At 41.0% G+C, this 23,426-nt stretch overlaps 1 long non-coding RNA gene across 1 annotated transcript; it reads right to left on the bottom strand.

The window, feature by feature from the left end:
• Positions 1 to 475: 475 nt before the first annotated feature.
• On the bottom strand, positions 476 to 4,934 carry LOC127676271 (uncharacterized). Its single transcript, XR_007975818.1, has 3 exons — positions 4,809 to 4,934; positions 3,842 to 3,946; positions 476 to 614 (listed from the first exon to the last, which is right to left on the bottom strand). It is a non-coding gene; the product is annotated as an uncharacterized LOC127676271 (long non-coding RNA).
• Between the last annotated feature and the right edge of the window lie 18,492 nt (positions 4,935 to 23,426).

Raw genomic sequence — 23,426 nt, 5'->3', positions numbered from 1 at the left:
AAGATACCATAGAAAACACTGACACAACTCTCAAAGAAAATGCAAAATACAAAAATCTCCTAACCCACAACATTCAGGAAATCCAGGACACAATGAAAGGACCAAACCTAAAGATTATAGGTATAGAAGAGAGTGAAGATTTCCAGCTTAAAAGGCCAGTAAATGTCTTCAACAAAATTATAGAAGAAAACTTCCCCAATCTAAAGAAAGAGATACCCATGAACATACAAGAAGCCTGCAGAACTCCAAATAGATTGGACCAGAAGAGAAATTCCTCTTGACACATAATAATCAAAACACCAAATGCACTAAAGAAAGAAATAATATTAAAAGCAGTAAGGGAAAAAGGTCAAGTAACATTTAAAGGCAGACTAATCAGAATTACACCAGACTTCTTGACAGAGACTATGAAAGTCAGAAGAACCTGAAAAGATGTCATACAAACCCTAAGGGAACACAAATGCCAACCCAGGCTGCTATACCCAGAAAAACTTTACCATAGATGGAGAAACCAAGGTATTCCATGACAAAAACAAATTTACACAGTACCTTTCCACAAATCTAGTCCTTCAAAGGATAATGAATGGAAACCTCAAAAAGGAGGGAACTGCACCCTAGAAAAAGAAAGAAAATAATCTTCTTTTAACAAACCGAAAGGAAGAAAGCCACATAAACAAAACTCCACCTCTAATAACAAAAATAACAGGAAGCAACAATCACTTTTCCTTAATATCTCTTAATATCAATTGACTCAATTCTCCAATCAAAAGACATAGACTAACAGACTGGATACGTAAACAGGACCCAACATTTTGCTGCATACAGGAATCCCACTTCAGGCACAAAAACAGATACTACCTCAGAATAAAAGGCTAGAAAACAATTTTCCAAGCAAATGTTCCAAAATAGACTTTCAACCTAAAGTAATCAAAAAATGTAAGCAAGGGTACTTCATACTCATCAAAGGAAAAAATCTACCAAGATGAACTCTCAATTCTAAACATCTATGCACCAAATGTAAGAATACCCACATTCATAACAGAAATTTTACTAAAGTGCACATTGCACCTCACATTATAATAGGGAGAGCCTTCAAGAGCCCACTTTCATCAATGGACAGATCATGGAAACAGAAACTAAACAGAGACAGAGTGAAACTAACAGAATTTAGGAACCAAATGGATTTAACAGATATCTATAGAACATTTTGTCCTAAAACAAAAGAATATACCTTCTTCCCAGCACCTCATGGTACCTTCTCCAAAAGTAACCATATACTCGCCTTGGACACAAAACAGACCTCAACAGATATAAGAAGATTGGAATAATCCCATGCATGTACCCTATCAGATCTCCAGGGACTAAGGCTTGTCTTCAATAACAACAAAAACAAGAGGAAGCCCACATACACATGGAAACTGAACAACATTCTACTCAATGATAACTTGGTCAAGGAAGAAAGAAAGAAAGAAATTAAAGACATTTTAGAATTTAACGAAAATGAAGGCACAATATACCCAAATTTATGGGATACAATGAAAACAGTGCTAATAGGAAAACCCATAACTCTGAATGCCTCCAAAAAGAAACTGCAAAGAGCATACACCAGCAGCATGACAGCACATCCGAAGGTTCTAGAACAAAAAGAAGCAAATATACCCAAGAGCAGTAGAAGGCAGGAAATAATCAAACACATGGCTGAAATCAATCAAGTGGAAACAAAAAGAAATATACAAAGAATCAACCAAACCAGGAGCTGGTTATTTGTAAAAACCAACAAGATAGATAAACCCGTGCACAAACTCACCAGCGGTCACAGAGACAGTATCCAAATCAACAAAATCAGAAATGAAAAGGGAGACATACAACAGATACTGAGGAAATTCAAAAAATCATCAGATCCTATTACAAAACCTATACTCAAGAAAACTGAAAATCTAGATGAAATGTATAATTATGTAGAAACATACCATGTACCAAAGCTAAATCAGGATCAGATAAATTATCTAAACCATCCAAAACCCACTAAAGAAATAGAAGCAGTCATTCATAGTCTCCCAATCAAAAAAAAAAAAAAAAGGAAAAAAGCCCAGGATCAATCAGATGGGTTTAATGCAGAGTTCTATCAGATCTTCAACAAAGACCTAATACCAATAACCTTCAATGCCACACCAACACCAGAAGAATCTGTTTGACAAGTTCCACAGACTGAGAATTCAACTTCAAAAGAAAGAGGTCTACTGGAGCCAGTTGTGGAACTCTCCCCTGGAGCAAACATACTGAGCCCTAGTTCTCATGACAACATTCCTGTTCTGTTCTCTTTCATTCCTTAGTTACAGGTTCCTGGGAGCCTAGACCATGATCCTAAGCAAGAACAATGGGTATGAAACTATCCCTTGAGATGGGATCACTAACATGACTGTATCTCCAGGTAAAGCAATGCTTTACTTTTTAAATCATTTATAAAATTATTATGATAGATGAAAACTTTCCCAATAATAAAATTTCATATGGCTACACTTATGACATTGGAGAGCACTGAACATATAGATTTATTAACCTGTTCTTGGGAATATGCCATTAGCCTTGGATGACCGTCCTATTGAATACATCCTTTTAGAATTGTTATATTTTAATGATTTATATTAATAATAATGATGTTACCTGTCCTGTTTCTGATTCACTACACTGATGTACTTTCAGAGTTGTAATGCTCAGATGATGTTTGTATTTTACTGTGCCAAATGACTTTTGTTGGTGTTAGTCATTGTTTCACTGGATACGGTTTCTAAGGGTTGCTACATTTGATTTTTAATGTATAAAAACCCCTGCTTGAGAGCTGCAAAATACCCTCAGATTCAAGCTGCCTCTGTGTTTCTGTTTCTCACAGCTGAATCCTTACCCACCTGGACATCAAGGACCCTCATCCCAGGGACCCCCATACCCAGCTGGGGTGACCGTGGCACTTCAAACTATTCCACAAAATAGAAACAGCTAAATATCATAATCCTTACTTGCCCCCTCTTCTACCTCCTAGGCCTAAGAAGATGGACAAGAAAAGGACACCCCCTCAGTCCCATATTCTACAAACAGTACAGAAGGCTGGAGAACAATGGGAAAATCTGACGCTTTTCCCAATAGTAAGCATGGATGATAGAGATCCAGAATGGGAACCAATCTCCTTTAAACTTCTTAAGGAATTAAAAGACAGATAGAATAAAAGGAAGTCATCGAGTGAATGCAGCTGATTCCAACCTTCCTAAGTCTTTCTGATTCTCCTGCCTCACTTACATTTATTTATCTAGTGAGTGTATGTATGCAGGTATAGGCATTTCCCAGCTCACAAGTACAGAACACCTCTGTCCAGACTAAGGCTTCACAGACAGTGCCTAACGCAGCCATTTCACTGGTCCAATACAGCATTTTTAAGATGCAGGAATAGAAGCTGGAGAAACAGCACAACTGTAGGTTGCTTGCCTAAAGCATGCACAAAGCCCTGGGTTTGGCTTCCAGTACAGGAGAGCCAGCCATGAAGATGCAACCTATAATCTCAGCACTCACAGGCAGAGGCAGGAGGGTCAGAAACTGAAGATTATCCTTGAATAGGGAGTTCAAGGCCAGTCTGAGATATATGATCCTCTATTTCCCAACAATAAAAGGCACCGAATATTAACAAAAGCAGAACAAAACAAAACACTATTTCTCTAATCTGTAAGATAAGAGGAGTCTAGTAACTGGTAAGGAATATACTCTATAAAAACTACTCTCAAGTCTTGAAAAACTACTACCAAAGAGGGCATTTATACACTTCTGAAACACTGTGAACGAGATCAGTACTTACTTGATAATCATTTCTCTTAATATTTGGAACATCCATGTTGTGAGTAGAGGGACAGATATCTTCATGTTTTCTACCAGTGAAAATGTTAATTCCAACAAGGCGGATCTGACAGAGGCAAGAACAACAGGAAACATGGTTAATCTTATTTAAGTACACTGTAGCTGTCTTCAGACACTCTAAAAGAGGGAGCCAGATCTCATTATGGATGGTTGTGAACCACCACTTGGTTGCTGGGAATTGAATTCAGGACCTTAGGAAGAGCAGTCAGTGCTCTTAACTGCTGAGCCATCTCTCCAGCCCTCTTTCAACTCTTTCAAAGGCATCTTACTTTCTTTGAAAAAGTTGCAGGGGCACAGAACTGAGATTTGTTAAGTATCCAAAACCTGAACAGTTTGGTGGCATCAAAACTCAACACACTAAGTAACTCAGGACTTCAATTAACAAGAGTCCCCAAAAAGTGAAAGCCAAGTCTCTTAGAATTATAAGAACTGGATTGCCTCAACTAAACAAAATGTTTTAGACCACCAGGGCTGGCAGCCCTTCCAAGGAGGTGGGGAGGGAAGAGTTAGCAGTAGAGTGAAGGCGACACCAGTGCCTGGCCAGCAGGTCCAGTCCCCACCACCCTACTCAAGAAGAGCCCACGACCTTCCTGTGCAGGAATGCGGGGCCCGGCGCCTCCCCCTACCCCATCCCGGCTGCCAGGGCATCAGCCAGGCCGCAGGTTCAGGGAAAACTGGGACCCGAGCACAGGCAGGCTCCACCTGGCCCTCAGTAGGCCTAGGACCCGCAGCAGCGCTGCCCTGGATCCCGGTTCCGCCCAGCGGGGAAGGGCCAGAGCCAGGCGGTCCTGAGCTCTCCGCCCTCTAGTTCCTGTGCATCTTGGCTCCTCGCCTCGCCCAGACCCCGGCATCACCTCCTGCATTTCCCGCCGCCCCCCCCCCCCCCGGGCCTGGCCGCAGGACTTCACCTTCAGGCCCACACCACACCACTCTGTTGTGATCTCCAATCCCTGCGGCTGCAGCAGAGCCCGTGTCCTCTGCTGGTCCAGGAGACTGGGCGGGGCCGCCAAGCTTCCCACACCCGGCTTTCAGCCCTGGCCCGCCCCCACGGGGCCGCCCCTCCCGCCGCACACACTCCGGGATAGGCCCTGGCGCTCCACGGGCCCCGCCTCCAGACCTCCCATTGGCTTAAAGCTTCCTGAGGTCCCGCCCCATCAGGTGAAGCTTACCCAGGAAACCCCAAGTGCTACAGAGTAGTGCACTCTTGATATACTAAAGATTTTGTTTAAAATAGGGTTAATGTTAGAATATATATGAATAAGGTTTCAGAGTTTTGAAAAAGAAAATCAGATATACAGTCACCCCCATAATCAAGATACAGTAGAATATTTTCACATCCCGAACTGTGCCTCTTGGTCATAAACCCTGTTTCCACTCCCACTTTACACCCAGCCAGACCTTCCCAACCATTAACAGTTAAACTTTTTTAATCCTCATTTTGAATTATGGGAAAAGGCCAGGACAGTGAAGCAAGTTCCCCTGAATCATATCACTTGTAAAAGTCAGTCAGAATTAAAGTTAAAATCACTTTTTTGTCTATCACCATATTCACATAAGATTTGTTTTTAAACCAAATGACTATTCGACAAATACAGTGGCTTCTGAGGTGTCTAGAACACTGAAGTAGCAAATTGTGAGCCCTTGATTCTAGGAGAGTTACAGGATTAGGTTCCTTGTGGGTCCCTGTGGCCACATTTCCATGGGGAACAAGTGATTGATATGTTTATTTCTATAAGAGGCACATTACTTCATATGGATTTGCTAATTTGGGTGTGTGGCTGATAGCACTATGATGTAAGCCTGAAGGTATTTTATCTACACACTTGTCTTCTCTATTTGGCACAACAGAACCTTGTGCATAGGAACACCAGAAAACTTTTCAGCATGGTATTTGGGGGGCATTTCAAGCAGGGAAATCAACAGATGGCATAAGGTGCAAATCAGAAAACAAAGCTCTGAAAAACATAGTAAATAGACTGGAAAGAACATGTGTGTGCAGTTTGATAGCTGAAACCATAAAAGAGAATACTGCTGTGTTTGGCCTCAGTTCAGATCTCAGCACATGCACAGATGATACAGGAAGCACTGTTATTTGGAGCTTTTCTTTTGTGTCTTTCTGTCAACCCACAAATGTAGAATCCAAAAATAGTGAGGATTGATTATTTTCATTTATTTCTTATAATTTGTTGACTATTTATTTGAGCATTCCTACTTCTGGAATTTCCAGGTAGTTAGAGCCAGCTCCTTGTCCATAAGCTGCTTGCAGTCTGTCAGTCTTGTAATTTCCACAGATAAATAGTCCAGTCACAAGTACAGACCACTGACTACAGGAGCTCCTCCTGCTGAGCCTGGGTGTTGGTCAAAGGGACCCTAAGGCAGTCTGCATGTAACTTTGAGTTTTCTACAGAGAGGCTGAAAGGTTTTTTTAAAAGCTGAAATTAATTCCTATTAATATGTTTAGTTTAACTTAATATGTTGAAATGTTCTTTCACATGTAATTATAAAACTATTACTAAGCTATTGCATATGTGTGTGTTTATTTAAATTAATACTAACTTTTTACAATAACGTGTGTACTTTTTGTTTAACATCTACGTTCACAGGAACCACATTTCAGGTGCACTGTAAGCTGTATACGGCTGGTGCCTTGTCTATGAACACCACAGATTGGAAAGTATAGCTATAACTTCTCTGGAGGTGACGATCTAATTTGAGATTCGAAGTTTGGGTAGAAGCTGGCAGTAAGAAGCTGTTAAAGTTTGGATGTGCAGTTTCTCCCAAAAGAAAGACAGGCTGAGCCCTTGCGTTCTCAGCTGGTGGCACGATTTTGGGAGACTTCTAGAAACTTTAGTGGATCCTGGCTGGGGTAAGAAGACCACGAATGATGTGTATCTGACATTATCTTGTTCCTCGCATCTTTCTGTCTTCTCTGTTTCCCACCATAATGGGGAGAAGATGCTTTCTGATAGAACTCCCAGGCTGTGATGTTGTCCAAGTACCTGGGGCCAAATCATGAGTCAAAATAAGTACTTACTCTCTTCAGATGTGTATGTCAGGCATTTGGGTGACAATAAAATGTTAGCCCATAAAGTGTTTAGAAAATGCATTTAAACCAAAGGCAGCAGTATAAGAGCCCAAATGACAGAATTGTGGTTTTATCTTGCAAATAGCTTAGCATGTGCCATAAAGAGATGGGTGAATTTTTAGTTTATTCTAAGAGCAGTAAATGAAAGAGCAATGCAGTGATGAAATGATAATTATTTTTTAAATTTAGAAAGACCACCCAGTATGATACCTTTATAGGGGAGAAAACTACTAGAAGTAGGAAATTAATTATCAGCAAAATAAAGTTTATTTTTGAGAACAAGTAGTGACTGTGAAGATACAGTATCAAAAGAGTTTTAAAGGAAGAATGGAAAAGTGGTCATAATTGAATGTTGACAGTAAAGATGAGGAGGCACAGAGTGTAAAGAATTTAACTAAGACACAGGGTTTGTTTATTTTTTAAGATTTCTGTATTTATGACTTGATAGTACACTGTAGCTGTCTTCAGACAGCCCCAAAGAGGGCATCAGATCTCATTCCGGAGAGTTGTGAGCCACCATGTGTTTTCTGGAATTTGAACTCAAGACCTCCAGAAGAGCAGTCAGTGCTCTTCCCCACTGAGCCATCTCTCCAGCCCTAAGACACTGTTCCGTGGCATCGATATGCCATCTAGTGACACAGAAAATTCAGAAGAAGCAGGTTTGAAGAACTGAGTTCACTTTGGAAAAAGTGAGTGAAAATTCCTGTGGCCAGTGGGATCTCTGCCAAGGAGAGGGTTTCATTGGTGACTCATTGGTTTGCGTGTGATGGATGAAGCTTAGCGCTATAACATAGCTTGAATGATCTGGGAACAAGTAGGCACAGTTGTCTTAGTGCCTCTGAGGCTTGGCGAAACACTATGATCAAAAGCAACTGGGAGAGGAAAGGGTTTATTTCAGCTCACAGTTTGTAGTCTATCCTCAGGGAAGTCAGGGCTGAAAGTTGTCAGGGCAGGAACCTGGAAGCAGGAACTGAAGGCGAGGCAGTGGAGTAATGCTGGTTACTGGCTTCCTCTTCATGGCTTGCTCAATCTGTTTCCTAATGGTACCCAGGACCACCGTCCCAGGTGTGGCCTACATACACTTATCTGGGTTAATATCTGCTTATCAGTGGGTGCATACCATGTCTGTTCTTTTGTGATTGGGTTACCTCACTCAGGATGATATTTTCTAGTTCCATCCATTTGCATAAAAATTTCATGAATTCATTGTTTTTAATAGCTGCGTAGTACTCCATTGTGTAATTGTACCACATTTTCTGTATCCATTCCTTTGTTGAGGGACATCTAGGTTGTTTCCAGCTTCTTGCTATTATAAATAAAGCTGCTATGAACATAGTGGAACATGTGTCCTTATTACATCTTGGAGCATCTATGGTAGTACTGTATCCTAGTTTCTGAGGAATGGACACACTGATTTCCAGAGTGGTTTCCAGGTAGCTTTCAATCCTACCAGCAATGGAGGAGTGTTCCTCTTTCTCAACATCTGCTCCAGCATCTGCTGTTACCTGAGGTTTTGACCTTTGCCATTCTGACTGGTATGAGGTGGAATCTCAAGGTTGTTTTGATTTGCATTTCCTGATGACAAAGGATGTTGAACATGACTTTAGGTGCTTCTCAGCAATTCAGTATTCCTCAGTTCAGAATTCATTGTTTAGTTCTGTATCCCATTTTTAATAGGGTTATCTGGTCCTCTGGAGTCCAGCTTCTTGAATTCTTTGTATATATTGGAGAGTAGTCCTTGAATTTAGAATTGGTAAAGATCTTTTCCCAATCCTTTGGTTGCCATTTTGACTTATTGACAGTGTCCTTTGCTTTACAGAGTCTTTGCAATTTTGTGAGGTCCCATTTGTCAATTCTTGTTCTTAGAGCATAAGCTATTGGTGTTCCATTAAAGATCGTTTCCCCTGTGTCCATGTGCTCCAGGATCTTGTCCGATTTCTTTTCTATTACTTTCAGTGTATCTGGTTTTATGTGGAGGTCCTTGATCTACTTAGACTTGAGCTTTGTACAAGGGCATAAAACTAGATCAAAATAGACTTGAAGTTCTTGTCATACAGATCTTTCACTTGTTTTGTTAGAGTCAGACCAAGGTATTTTATATTATTTGTGACTATTGTGAAGAGAGTTGTTTCTCTAATTTTTTTTCTCAGTCTTTTTTATCATTTGAGTAGAGGAAGGCCACTGAGTTCTTTGAGTTAATTCTATATCCAGTCACTTTACTGAAGTTGTTTTTCAGGTTTAGGAGTTCTCTTGTGCAATTTTCTCAGTGAAGGTATTTCTGGGAGATCACTCTGTCCTGCTGGCAGTGCACAGAGCGAGATGGAGCCACCTGGCTCCTTGGGGCAAAATCTTACTTATCATTACTTAATGTGGCACTTAAGTAATTTACTTGAGGTAATCCTATCATACCTGGATGCATAAATGAGAACATGTTGCTTTCTTCCTTTGCATTTTAATATGTAATCGAAATAAATATTTGTTGACAAGAGGTTTTGTGGGTTTAATTATGCATATATCTATAGAATACTTGGTTTCAATATATATTACACAATAACATCCTGAGCTGTCTAATGCGCAAAACCACAGCTTCCATATTCACCCATCCTCACCCTCTGCACCCTGCAAAATTCCCTCCCTGGAGCCCCAGAATCCCAGGCAGGCTGTTACCTCTTGCAGAGGCTGAGTAGGGGGCTATAGCAGCAGCAGACACTTTTCAGGGTGACTTTCCTGCATTCCCCAGTGAAAGACTGTGTGCCCAAGCAGAAGCTGTAACCTGCTATTTAACCCCCAGGTGACACTGAGTTCTGGCCCAGCTGACCAACGGATTTTGGTCCCTTTGAGGGGTCCTTAAAAGATGCTGCAGTGACTGGGAGTGCTAAGGGGCTGCTTCTCATCCCTAATCCAAGTCACTGGCCCCTGCCTGCTTCAAAGAGGAAGTGGTCTTGGTCCTTCGGACTTGGAAGGGATGCTGGGATCGCAGCTGACTAAAGAGCACACTTTCCATGGCTATCTCCAGCCCCCCTTCAGCAACTCCTGTCCCTCACCCACAAGCCAGGCCTCTTTCCCTAGGCTACCTTCGGGTTCTACCTACCCCAAAGAGGAGTCAAGAAGGAGTTAGAAAATCGGGGCTTCAAAGTAAGAGTGGGTGATGAGAGGATCATGTGGAGTCTCAGATTTGCACCACAGCCTCAGTGAGCTCCTCTGATGCCTCTGGCAGGGCAAGGAGCCCACTTAAATCCCAGAGCCTGCTGCTAGGATGGAAGTTAAGGTTGCAACCAGCTGCTTCTAGGTGATGTGAGAACCAGAAAAACCAGAAAGTCTGTGTTTGCCCCTCTCCACCTTTGATTTTGCTTCCCTCTGGGGAGGTGATTTCTGCACTGAGGACACCCAGTGGTTTCTGTTTGAAGACAGAAACTTTATAGGTGCGGATGTGCATATTGATGAGATAGTTGCAGCCACTCAAAACTTACTGAAAAACCCAGAGGAGAGAGAGGTGTCAGCTGCTGTTAGCAGACTGAGGTTTCCTGAGGGCAAGGATGCTCAGTTGATTATGTGGCTCAGGCAGCACCTACTCAGCAGGGAAACCCTGGGGGACATTCTGTCACACAGGCTTTTATGATGTAAAATGTCTTCTTTGTTTATCTTCCTTGTCTTTCTCCTGCTTCCTGCTTCCTTACTTTCTAAAATGACATTTGAGGTCATTATGTGGGCATTACATTTTGCTTACATTTCCCCTTAGTATGAAAGAAGTTATTTATAAAGGTGTAGCTCTATAAAATACATGGAAGAGCAGACTACAGGGATGAATTCATATCTCCTACGATGGGCACTAGGTGGCCCTTTTTATAGGTGTACATCTACATTTAGAGGACCTTGCTTGCACAGGACTTTTCTTAATGAGATCTGGAATCAGAATGATATCAATCTGACTTGGTTCAGAGACTCAGCCACAGAGTGGCTGCCTGATGCTGTGTTAGAGGTAGAGTTAGGAGAGGCTTAGACAAGTGGACCCTGTCAGCTGACTCAGTGTGGGAGGAAACACATTAGCTCATGTTCTTTGGGATATATTCCAGGGAAACATTGACATGAAATCACAGCAATTGATCAGTGCCTCCGAACTCAGCACACGGGCCTTAAACTCAAGCCTGTAGGAGTTGCAGTAAGTTAAAATGCTTCTTCAAGGGAAAAATGAGAGAAAGGAAGAAGGAAAGAAGGAAAGGAAACAAGGGAGCATTTTATGAGAGTTGCCCTGGCCCGCGGGGATTTTCGACAGGGGACCCTAGAAGAGAAGGGCAGAGAAACAGAGACAGGAGACGTGAAGAATGAGGTCAAGTCAAATTAACTGCTCAAGACCTAGTAAACTGTATTTTCTCAGGGAACTTATACAGGCAGGGGAAGAAGTGAGCGAGTGGGATTCTTCACGTGGAAGGAAGGAATGAAGGGAGGGAGGAAGGAAGGAAGGAAGGATGAATTACAGTGTTAATGCTTCCATTATCCCTGAAGAAACTCTGTGATAAGATGATAAGAGAGCAAACTGGACCAGCCCTGTTGTGCTCATGGTTTATCGGTGTGTATGCAGGTGAGAGTTACTGAAAAGTATTTCTTCTTTGTTGACCTGGTTGTAAACTTGCCTCTCTATAGGTGAATGATTAAATTATGAGTCATAAAAGATGTGTCATCCCCCTTTCTGGATGATCTGGCTTTTCAATCATGTTTGCTGTGTGTGGCTATTATAGGAATGGAGATCAAGGGGAAATAATCATTAACCAAGGCTGCTAATTACAAGATGCATTAATAAAGTATTTTATTATGTAAAAGTTCAAAGTTCACAAGACTAGTTCAGTGGACTCCTGTCTACCTGACAGGCTGATGCTGGAGTTGTCCACTCAGGACCAATGAGTTCTTGTCTGCGGTGTAGCCAGATGCTCTGATTATCCAGTCAGGATCAGTGGGTTCTTATCTACCCCATAGCCAGATGCTATGGTTGTACAGTAAGGGCCATTTTAACTTCACCTGTAGTCTCCTGCACTTTCTAGTCTCCTTGGAGTGTGGGACCAAATGATAGAAATTATATCCAAGGAACTGTAGCTACAAATGATGTCTTACCTGGGCTGTGCTCACCGTTCTTCCCCTTTTAGTTGGTTGGTCTTGTCTCCTTCTTATCTCATGCAACAGTGGGAGTGAGGAGCAATGTGAGCAATATGGGGGAGGTGGGCAGTGAGTCGGAATGTAATGGGGCCGTTCTGCCCTACTTGACTCCTTTATCATTTCCCACTCATTATTTCCCTGATTAAAAGTGTTGTGAGGTCCCATTGACAGAAATAATGGACAAGTGGGGTCTAAAGTGGTTGGACGTGCTGCCCAAATCAGCATTGTTAGCATTCTATAGCTCTTTCTAGAATTTTCTATGATTCTCTTATAATGATTATAGTGCATTTGTGGGTGTTTCTTTTGTTTTTTCTTTTTAAATTTAAAATTCTCTCCTTCAAGCTAGCTTAGATACTGATTAACACTTGTTGTGTGCAAGGTACTCTGCTAGGCTATGTTCTGTTTATATCAGTGAATAACAAAGATGGCTGCTTTCCCCCAGGCTATCAAACACATCACGCTGAAAAATTGTTCCTGTAGAAGCTTATTAATGTTATTAATATTAATGTTATTAATATTAATGAGGAGTGGCTCATTAGGTCAAGGTGCCTTATGTACAACAGTGAGGACTGACAGAGTTTGTATGCCTGGAGCCCATGTGCAAGCTAGACACATAGAGTAATTGTCTACAACCCCAACACTACTGGGGAGATGGGAGGCAGAGACTGAATCCCCAGACCCCATGGTCCAGCTAGCCTGGCATACACAGCAGAAAAATTATCATATGACCCTGCCTCCAAAATGGTGGAACATGAAGGCAGATACTCTAGGTTGTCCTGTGATTTTCAGATGTACATTGTGGCATGCACCAGCATCCACACATATGAATACACATCACACACACACACACACACACACACACACACACACACGCACACACACTCACACACACACACACACTCATTCATGCAAAACACTTATGCTTATATAACCAAGAAAGACATAATTATTTTTAATATCTTGACTGAAAATATGCCACAGCAATAGTGACACAAAAGATGTGGGAGTAACTAAACAATCTGAGTTCAGGCCATGTCATATGAGATGGAACCCCCTGTACATGTTACAACAGGGATAGAAAAGTAACCTGGCAATCAGAAGGCAAGGGATTCTATAGAGTCACACAGCTCAAAAATCACACACCAAAGTTTATTTGGGAAGGAAAAACCCAGAGGGCTGTGTGGAGAGAATATCTTCTATCTGTATGGATGAGGCACCTGCCAATTAAAATCTGATGGCCTATAGCTTAGGCACAATGAAGGAGGCGGGCATACAGGAGGCAAAAAGAATTCTGGGAGAGTGCTGGGTGGAAGATGCGCCTGGGAAACTGAAAAAACAGGCCCATGTTAGCTGAACAAAGGTAAACAGACACACAGCTGAATATCAATTAGAATAAATGGATTAATTTTTGTTATGATCAAGTCAGAAATGAGCCTAACTATATGATGAGTGTATTTATAAATATATTTTGAGTTTGAGTCTTCTTCCTGGGAGAATGGGGCTGGGAGAAAGAACCGAACTTAACTTCCTCTGGTGCATCTGCCTCTGCTCAAATGCAAAGCAACAAAGAATTTAATATACGACAGGGATATAAACCTGTTCGTGGGGTTGGGCACAGAGCTTCCCAGGGTAGGGATGGCTGCGATTTCGACTTCTGTGCTTGGGCTACTCTGTAAGGATGGAGTGTGGATGGGGAGACTGAGGCCAGCCTGTAGGGCAGTTAGAGTGTTCTCTCTGTGGAACCTGGCAGTTGGAGGAGCTCAGGGGGGAGGGGCTTAGGGACCAAGGACCTCTCCTGCCACTGATGACCAACAAGGCATTCTTCTGCCACATTTTTGGCTGGAACCATGTGTACTTCTGGGTTGATGGCTTAGTCTCTGGGAGCCCTGGGGTGTGTGGTTGACCAAATCATCATTCTTCCCATGGGGCTGCAACCCTACCCCACTTCCTCCAGTCCACCCTCCAACTCCTCCATTGTGAACCTCATGCTCAGTCCAATGGATGGCTGCTAGTTTTCTCATCTGTATCTGTCAGGGCCCCTCTAGAGACAAGCATAACAGGCTCTAAATCTCATCCTAATCCCATACATTGACCAAGAGGAAACAAACAAATGCTATTTTGGACATGTCAGTCTCCTTCCTGAATGTGGTTATGTCCATAGATTAGTGCTACTTTTCCCATTGGTCACAGAAACTCCTTTTGCATCTGTTAATGTATAGATTTATTTACTCCTTATATTGTAGAGACTAAATGTTGAGTGTTTGATCCCAAATAAGTAATTTATAGAACACAGATAAACACCAGACCTCACCACTCAGAGGGTATGGTGTAACATAACCCAGAAACAGTATAATAGAAGGAGGGTGGGGAGTATTGCTGTGTTAACCTCTGTTCTGGACAGGACAAGCAATTGCATTCATAAAAGCCCAGCAGCTGTGTTTACTTCCACTCCAGCTTTAAAACGTAAAGGCTTTTCAGTATTCTATCATGCATATGAAAGAAGCTCCTGCTCTAGCCTTAGCAGACGAGCTATTAATAGCAACTGTTTGGGGGTATGAGGTGGGATTTTGCCCAGAATTTATAGGATGTCACAAGAAGATGTGCAAGACACCCTGATTAAACAAGGCAGGTTTTTTAAATGATACAGGCCCCTTGGCTTCCAGGAAGACAGCCCTTGCAACCATGCCTGACAAGAAGAGTTTGATCTTGGGATCCCACATGATAGTAGGAAATACCTGATGCCTGAAAGTGCTCCTTAACTCCAGAGAACATCTAGCATAGGTGTTTCTCAGGATAGAAACACACAGTAAACACATATAGAGAAACAAACACTCATGTACAGAGAGGAGGAGAGAGAGGGAGGGGGGAGAGAGAGAGAGAGAGAGAGAGAGAGATGTGCATTTCTTTTTTTATATTTTTATTTTTTATTCTTTGTTTACATTCCAAATGATTTCCCCTTTCCCAGATCCCCCCTCCCGATATGTCCCATAAACCTTCTTCTCTCCACCCATTCTCCAATCACCTCCTTCCTTTTTCTCTCTCCTGATACTCCCCTCCAATGCTAGATCAATCCTTTCCAGGATCAGGGCCCTCTTTCATGGGAGTCATTTGTTATGCTATTTGTGCCTTGGGTATTCAGAGCTTCTGGGCTAATTAATATCCACTTATCAGAGATTGCATTCCATGTGTATTCTTTTGTGACTGGGTTACCTCACTTAGGATGATATTTTCAAGATCAAACCATAAGAGGAGAGACTTCCTCTTTTTTTAATTGGGGAAGCATGCAAGAGGGCAGCGAGGACTAAATGTCATCAAGATACATTGTAGATCACTCTCACATGGAAATCTGTTAGTGCATAGCCTTATTTACTCTCTGAGTGTTGCAAACAAGTGCTGAGTCAATGTGAAAGGATAAATGTCAAAGTTTCCAGCCATAGTACCCAAAAAGTCTTTAATCACAGCACCTGGGAGGCAGGAACAGATGGTTTTTTTCTAAGTTCCCTGTCAGCCTGGACAACATAAGTACTACCGGGCTTCAGGACAGACATTGTTTCACACAGAAATCCAGTCACAAGGAAAAAGAAGGGAGAAGGAAAGGTGGAAAGGAGAGAAAAGAGAAATAAATAACCAGGACAAGGTTGTCCACCATCACCTGCCAATCCTATTTCCTGACAGTCAGGCCTCTCATTTAATGTGCTTTTGGGAAACAGGAATAGGCACAAGACTCGAGAGTTTGAATCAAAGTTAACTTTTACTATAGAATTAAAATAACTTTTTAAAGAATCTAGGAATATCTTTGAGCATTCAATTATGTAAATAAAAGAAGGGATTCTGTGAAATTTTAGGGAAACATCAATGTGTTCTGATTAGCTTCACTTGTGCACAGGGCCAAAGTCAGAGGCATTGAAGAGAATAGTTGTCCACCCTCAGGTCATAGTGAGCTTCTTTCTGCCAGTCTGTCAGCAACAGTGAGTTTGTCGTGTCATCCCTTGTTCACGACAGTAACTTTGTGTGAGGTAGACACAAACTCTATCCTCAGTGGACAAGTCATTAGCAATTCATGGAAATCACATGCTGGGGAAAACATGTTCAGGCAAGGTCTTTACTGTCTCTAGGCCAGATAGATTTTCCTGGTATATTATGATGTGTTTTGTGGCTAGATTGGTCAGTCAGGAATATGACCATCAGGACAACTTGGTTGCAGGACTGGACAAACTGGAGCAAGTGACATGGCGTATGAGGAGTGGAGAAAGTCTTCCTTTTCCTATTTATTTTATATAAATGTAACAACTTCCTCAGGGCTGTAGTCATCTCCTCTTGTATTCCAGGGTTTGAGAGGTGGTCACTGTGTTATCAAAGTTCTTTTCACATCTATGATGAACTGCAAATTCAATATGAAGTGAAAATCAAAGTACAGCTGTCACTACTTTAATGGTATAAGCCTCAATTGGCATCCACAAAAGTGCTTCTGGGAACCTAGCAGAAACACTAGCATCTTTTCCTGGAAATACATCTTTTTCAGTTTCCCATGATGGGGTACCAGACTATAATGAAGAGTGTCATGTGGAGAAACATCATATTATGCAGTTTGTATTAGAAACTGAATATTGGTGTAGACTCATCTCAGATTAAAGTCAACCCAAAAGAAAGTAAGTTTCTCTTGAGTCAGAAAATTCTCTTAATTATTCAAAAATCAATTTGTTATTCAGGGTTACATTTTGAGTAGATGAAAAATATAGACCAATATCTGGGACCATTGAGATATGTTTCTTTGGCAGTAGGTTATTGTTGGAATTGCAATCTGTCCCATATTGACCCTGCATCAGGTAAGGCAGACTAGATTTGGGTGCACTGGAGCCTTACACGCATACTGGTGCATGGTCAAAAATTTTGTCTTAAGCTCTTAATAAATATGCTATATAAAATAATTAATTTCTAATTGCTATGAACTCGTCATATACCATTCTATCTTTAAATAAAACTTATATAGACTATATTTATATATAAAACTATATATATATAACTATATATAACTATATATACAACTATATATAACTATATATATATAACTGTATAATTATATAAGAATGTAACTATAACTATAACTATAACTTTATATATATATATATATATATATATATATATATATTTCCTTCTGGGCACTGTATATGATAATAGTATGCCTTCCATTTACACCAGTGCACATAAATGACATAGATACAATATGCATGACATAGAAACAACATGCATAACACCCATTGAACAGATATTTACACTACACTACATACAAATATATAATACATTCACATATATAAAACACACAGAGACATATATAGGTGCATATGCAGACACACACAAACATACTTAAACTTTCACACACACACACTCCCACAACAGAAGGTAAGTGAGATTTGATTCATCTCAAATATGTGACAGTTACCTTGATGTTCCAGGTGGTGACATGACTGCAGTCCTGCAATTGGAGAAAAGGAAATGTTGATAAGTCATGGAAAACTCCCATTTTGAAACAACTTATACATTTTATATTATACTAAAGGAGAGTCTCATGTGATCTAGGCTACACCATATATCCTAGAGAACACAGAAGGATCTTGGCATTATCCTCCTGACACCTGCTCTCCAGTGCTGTGTTAAAGGCAAGCAGCACCTTGGCAGATTCCAGAAGTGCTGGGAACTAGATCCAGGGCCTAAAGCTTGAAAAACAAGCACTCTCCCTACTGAGCCCTGTCCCCAACCTCTAATATAAAAAGCTCACTGTAGGGCAATAGTTATCAGCCTAGAGAGTGTGATGGCAGTGTTGGTGGCAGCTATGGGAAAGGGTCTAGGGACCAGTACTCCTACATAGTTCTCCTTATGGTCAGAGTAGGTGTGTCACAACCACGTACCTTGGCACATTTTATCCAGAGTCACTTGCAAAATATTGCTTTATTACAAGGACCAGTAAGTGCAGTGTCATATTGGAGTCATGATATAAATCACATAGTAAAAGTTACCTAATAATTTTTGAGGGATGCTCAAATATGGCATACAGAAACGGAAGGATTAATCAGTCTATCACAGTTTGTCTATGTAGGGTCAGATAGCTTCTTACTCATGATTCACCTGCCATAGCTGCCCTGCTGCTGGCATTACAGGTATGCTTTACATTGGCCAGAACTAGAAAGGGTCTTTACAACAGAGAACCTTTGGATTGGAGTTCTAGGCATTTTTATAATCGTGCAATCTTTTTAACATCCCAGTACCTAAACATTATTGTCTCCCAAGATAGGGCTATGTAGTTTAGATCAGATCTGCAAGAAAAGTCTTTCTCACATTCAACTAAAAATCATTCTCTGCTTTTGATCCATGAGAGTACACAAAGGGAATCTGGGGAAATCTTACAGTGTGTAACAGTATCCACTGATCGTGCAGGGAAGCAAGCACTTCACAATAACCTGACTCCAGATCTAGGGCATCTGCCAAACTCTTCTCACCACAACAGGTACTGAAACCACAGATAAAGGCATAAACTAAAAATAGTATCTGTTTTCACATGTCTACACAATGATGCTACAGAAGGAAGATAATATATGTGTCTTATAAAAGAAATCTTAAATTTTATTAGGTCTCAGTATTTTTGATAAGGAGAATAATGCAAAATGTATACACATATACATTTATAAGTATATAGAAGCACACACAGAGAGAGAGAGAGAGAGAGAGAAAGAGAGAGAGAGAGAGAGAGAGAGAGAGAGAGAGAGAGAGAGAGAGAGAGTGATATAGTATCTTAGATTACTTTGGATCTCTATGACTGAATTTCTGGTTCTTATCTATTTCATGGGACACGTTTTGGTCCTTTCCCTATGTTGCTGCATCTCCTCTGAATCTATACTCAATGGAAGAGTCCTGGCTGATAGGCAGTAAAGAGATAGAATCTTACTATCTGGGTCTGATCTGACACGCAGAGATCTGATCATACTAAGTGTGAGATCACAGACCACAACATAGGAGAAGAAACCACCTCCCTAGATGGTGAGAACCATACACTTCTAGAAAAAATTCCACAACAAGATTTGCATAATTTACCTTTTGTGCAAGTTTGTCCTTTGCATACAGATCTCTGACTGAAAGTTTGTAACTGACATTGATAAAGAACAAAGTAACAGGGAATAAGCATTAAATAAGCTAATGAGTTTCATACTTTGTTCTTTTCCTCATGTTACTGGGGATGGAATTCAGAGCCTCAAGCATGCTGCTCTCACACTCTGACTCTGAGGTACACACACGTCCTCTTTCCTTAATCTTTTTCTGAGAGTATTAGTATCCTCAGATATTAGGATTATGGGGCAGAAAGGAATAGCATCTCAGAGACAGTGAATGATCAGATTTCAAATATGAGAAAACGTACATTCACTAATCCCAGAATCATAGATATTTGGTTACTATGGATTTCTAAGAAGGGGGTGATGAAGCTGAACTGCCAGGAGGGTAAGGAAAAAATGATAAAAACCAATCAGCACTGTGTCCTGACTGAAAACACGGCCTTGATTACTTGCACAAAGATACATACACAAAAGAGAGCTGTGTCCTGTCTGTGGGCATGGAGCCCACTCTGTAGATAATTGGGTATTTATTTTAATCCAGTAGGTACCAGTGTGAAAATTCCAATTCTGAAATGAGAAAAGGCAGACTCACAGTTGCACACATTTGCCTCCAAGTCCAAGTTTCCTGTCTCTCATCTCCACCTTTCTCTCCACCTTCCTCCTTTCATTCAATTTTCCATTCCTCATTCCTCTTCTCTTCTTTCTCATATGTCTCTCCCTATCTCTCCCTTTTCTCTTTCCCTTCTTATCTCTCTTTTCCTCCCAACTCTCGTCTCATCTTCTCTGCAAAATGTTGCCATTCTCTTAGAAACTGTGAACTTATCTTCCTTTTGCAATTCATCATTGTCATCTTTGTCCTCCTTCTAGACCTTGTCATCCCTGTCCAATCTTAATTGCCCTCTAGTTTCTTATTTTTGTCCTTTCTTGTCTTTGATTTCTTTCCCCTTCTCTTCCATCTACATTCTCTCTCTCTCTCTCTCTCTCCCTCTCTCTCCCTCTCTTCCTTCCTTCCTTCTTTGTATTCTTTCTCTCGATATTCATTTTCCTTCTATTTTTCATAGTCCTCCTCCTTCTCCTAATCTTCTCAATGTCCTCCACTCTGTCCTCTGTGTCCTCCTTCTCTTTCCCCTGTGTGTAAAAAATTCTCTGTCTCACTGTCTCTGGATCCCTTTCTTGCACAATGAATTCTTGCCCATTGATTGTGAGGAACAAGGGACAATAATATAAAACTGGGGTTAGCTTGTTTCTTTAGGACATCAAGTGACAAAACATATAATAAATTAATCACATTCATTGCTTATCCAACACTACTTTGCCTGAAGAATTCAGAAGAATACAGCGTTGGGAAGGAAGAGACATGGAACTCCCATATAGTGTTTCCTGTTGAATTTCTTCAATCTCTGCCTCTTAAAGTTACTTCTTAAAAGGTTGTCTTAAAAACCAGCAGTGGTGTCATCCTGTCTTTTAAGAGTGGTTGGTGATCATTAGAATATGCACATAAAAGGAAGGCATTCATAGCAATCAGTCAAGACATTCTGTACAAAGACAGTTTTTAAATAGTTTTGAGACATTGGTGATTTTGTATTGTAAATTCCAGACTTGAATCTCACATACTTATCTCACATATTTATACTTGGGGGCACACACCACAGCAATGGATTCAGGGAGCACCACTTGATATCCAAAATGTGTGTGCAGTTCTGCACTTGACCAGAAGGCTGTCTGGGTTGGATGGGTCTGAGAAGACAAAAGAAGCAAAGAATTCTAAGTTAGCCCAGCCAGCTATGCTTGATTCACCAAGGAAGGGAGGCACAAGGAACATTAACAATCTGTTCTCTCCTGTGATTTCCAAAATAATCCTTGAATGTAGACTGCCATCTGTCATGTGCAGCAGTAATGTGGAACCATCTTCTTTGTCCTCCTAATTCATAATGTTCAAAATGTACTGCATTTTTCTCATTTAGTGCCTTAGTTAGTGTTTTCATTCTTATGAATCAACATCATGGTTAATCCAACACTTATAAAGGACAACATTTAATTGGGGCTGGCTTACAGGTACTGAGGTTTGGTCTGTTATCGACATAGCAGAAAGTATGATAGCATTCAGGCAAACATGGTGCCTGGTGAGCATAGAGTTCTACATCTCGTTTGAAAGGCAAAAAGGAGAAAAATGACTCCTCCTCTCTCAAGGAGGACCTCAAAGTTCATGCGCAAAGAGACACTTCCTCCAACAATGCCAATGCTAGTCCATCAAGGCCATACCCCACAATACCCTGCCTGGGACAGGAGTATTCCAACCACTACACTTACTTTTAGCTTGTCCCTCAGTTAGGACAAGGCCCTTTTGGTCATCCACGCTTAGTTAAACCTGATGTCTAGACAGTAACTATTCCAAGTTTTGTCTTCACTTCTAACCAATCTCTGCTTCCTTCCTGACAACAGCAGACTTATTGCTTCATCAATATTTCTGATAACTTCTTCAACAATCTCTTTGATAATGCAGCTGTTTTTATTGTATCCTGCCCCTGAGACCCATGGGATTTCTCCCTATGTGAGAAGGAGCTACTTCTGTCCTTCTGATGTGGTATAGTATTACTGTCATATGATCATACTATGTCTTTTTCCATTACTTTTCTTCTTCCTTCACTGGGTCTCCATATGTAAAAACCCACCAAACAATTGCTTGCATGAATGGTGATAAATCTTGCAGATGTTAAGCCCTGCAAGCCAGTTGTAAAAGTTACATTTCTACCCATTGCAATTGAATCACTGTTAGAATGGAAGCGGTGCACATGTAAAATGGAGGAAGACATGGTGAGAGCAAGAGGGGTTTCATTCTTCGAGGGAGAAAGTGAGATTTCGAGCAGGCTTCTAGCAGATTCCCGTTTCTTTCTCTAAGTTGTGTATGAACACAGAGGCTTCCCACATGAGCCATTAATCAACTGTGTTTATGTATGTATACTCACACCTAAGCTATCATTTAAAACATCAAGCTTTTGGGAATCTAAAGTGAAATCAATGAAAAAGTAAAAAATTAAAAAAAAAACAATAAACAAGAAGAAACCATGTCCAAACTATTTCACAGCTCCTACATGACAGTAATCTGCTAACCCATTCCCAAAGAGCACCCTCCTCTTCAAATTCCCCTAGATTCTAGGGCCTAGATGCCAGCTTCAGTATGACAGTTATAACAGAATCCACAATGGCCAATTTCTCATCAAGTGACTTTTGTTTTGAGGCACAATATTACTGTTCACTCAACGTGGCACCAAATTCACCAACTTGCACTCTATCCTCCTGAATGCTGGGGGGTCCAGGAGAGTGACAGTATAACTAGATTTTATGACATTACTGGACATTGCATTATCTGCCTTCCATGGTTTAAAATACATTAAGTCAATATCCCCAGAACTCCAGCAGGTTCCATCCTGAATTCCTGCTTCCTGTGTCCCCATCCTATGGCTTCTGTGAACCTCATATCCAGTGCCCTTTCAGCCTTGTTGTTCCTTCATCCCCACTGTGGTCCCTGATTTCCTCATTAGACATTCACCTAAGCTGCTAGGAATTGTTTCTCTTGCAGCCAGTTCTCCATATTTTCCGAGTTCATGAGCCGCCTGCATGTTTAAGTGCCTCAGGTCCCTCTCTAGCCTTCTCACTTCATTCTCCCAATGTTGATGTAGTTGTAATATCTCACATGTGCCTTCAATTACAAACTTTATAACTACATCTCACTTTCAAGTTCTGTCCTCTTATACAAATCCTACTCATGTTTATGAGATGAACACTGCCCTCACCATGATCCTAACTGGAATCCTGCCCTGTCTCAGATTCCTCAAACTTTATCCCTATTACCTGGATATCTGAATTCCCCTGATCACTCCTCCACACACACACAAGACTATCACCCCCCTTATCATCATTCCATGGTATCAGCTCCCAAACCTCACCTGACTTTCCCTAACCAAGCAGCTTTGCATCTCCTTCATTTTAACTTCTAGAGTATGGCTTTGATCACACCATAATTTTGCTCAGAATAGTCCACAATGTTTTCCCTCTACTCAAAATCACCACTACTTTTCCAGTCCATCCAAGACAAGGGATGGCATGGTTCTGATGGCTGATATCAACACATATCAAGCATTCTCTTCCAATACAAACCATAAATCCCAGCCAACAGAAATGCTCACTGA

Source organism: Apodemus sylvaticus, chromosome 1 (genome assembly GCF_947179515.1).
Source record: "Apodemus sylvaticus chromosome 1, mApoSyl1.1, whole genome shotgun sequence".
NCBI lineage: Eukaryota > Metazoa > Chordata > Mammalia > Rodentia > Muridae > Apodemus > Apodemus sylvaticus.
This window is presented reverse-complemented; position numbering and strand designations above follow the sequence as displayed.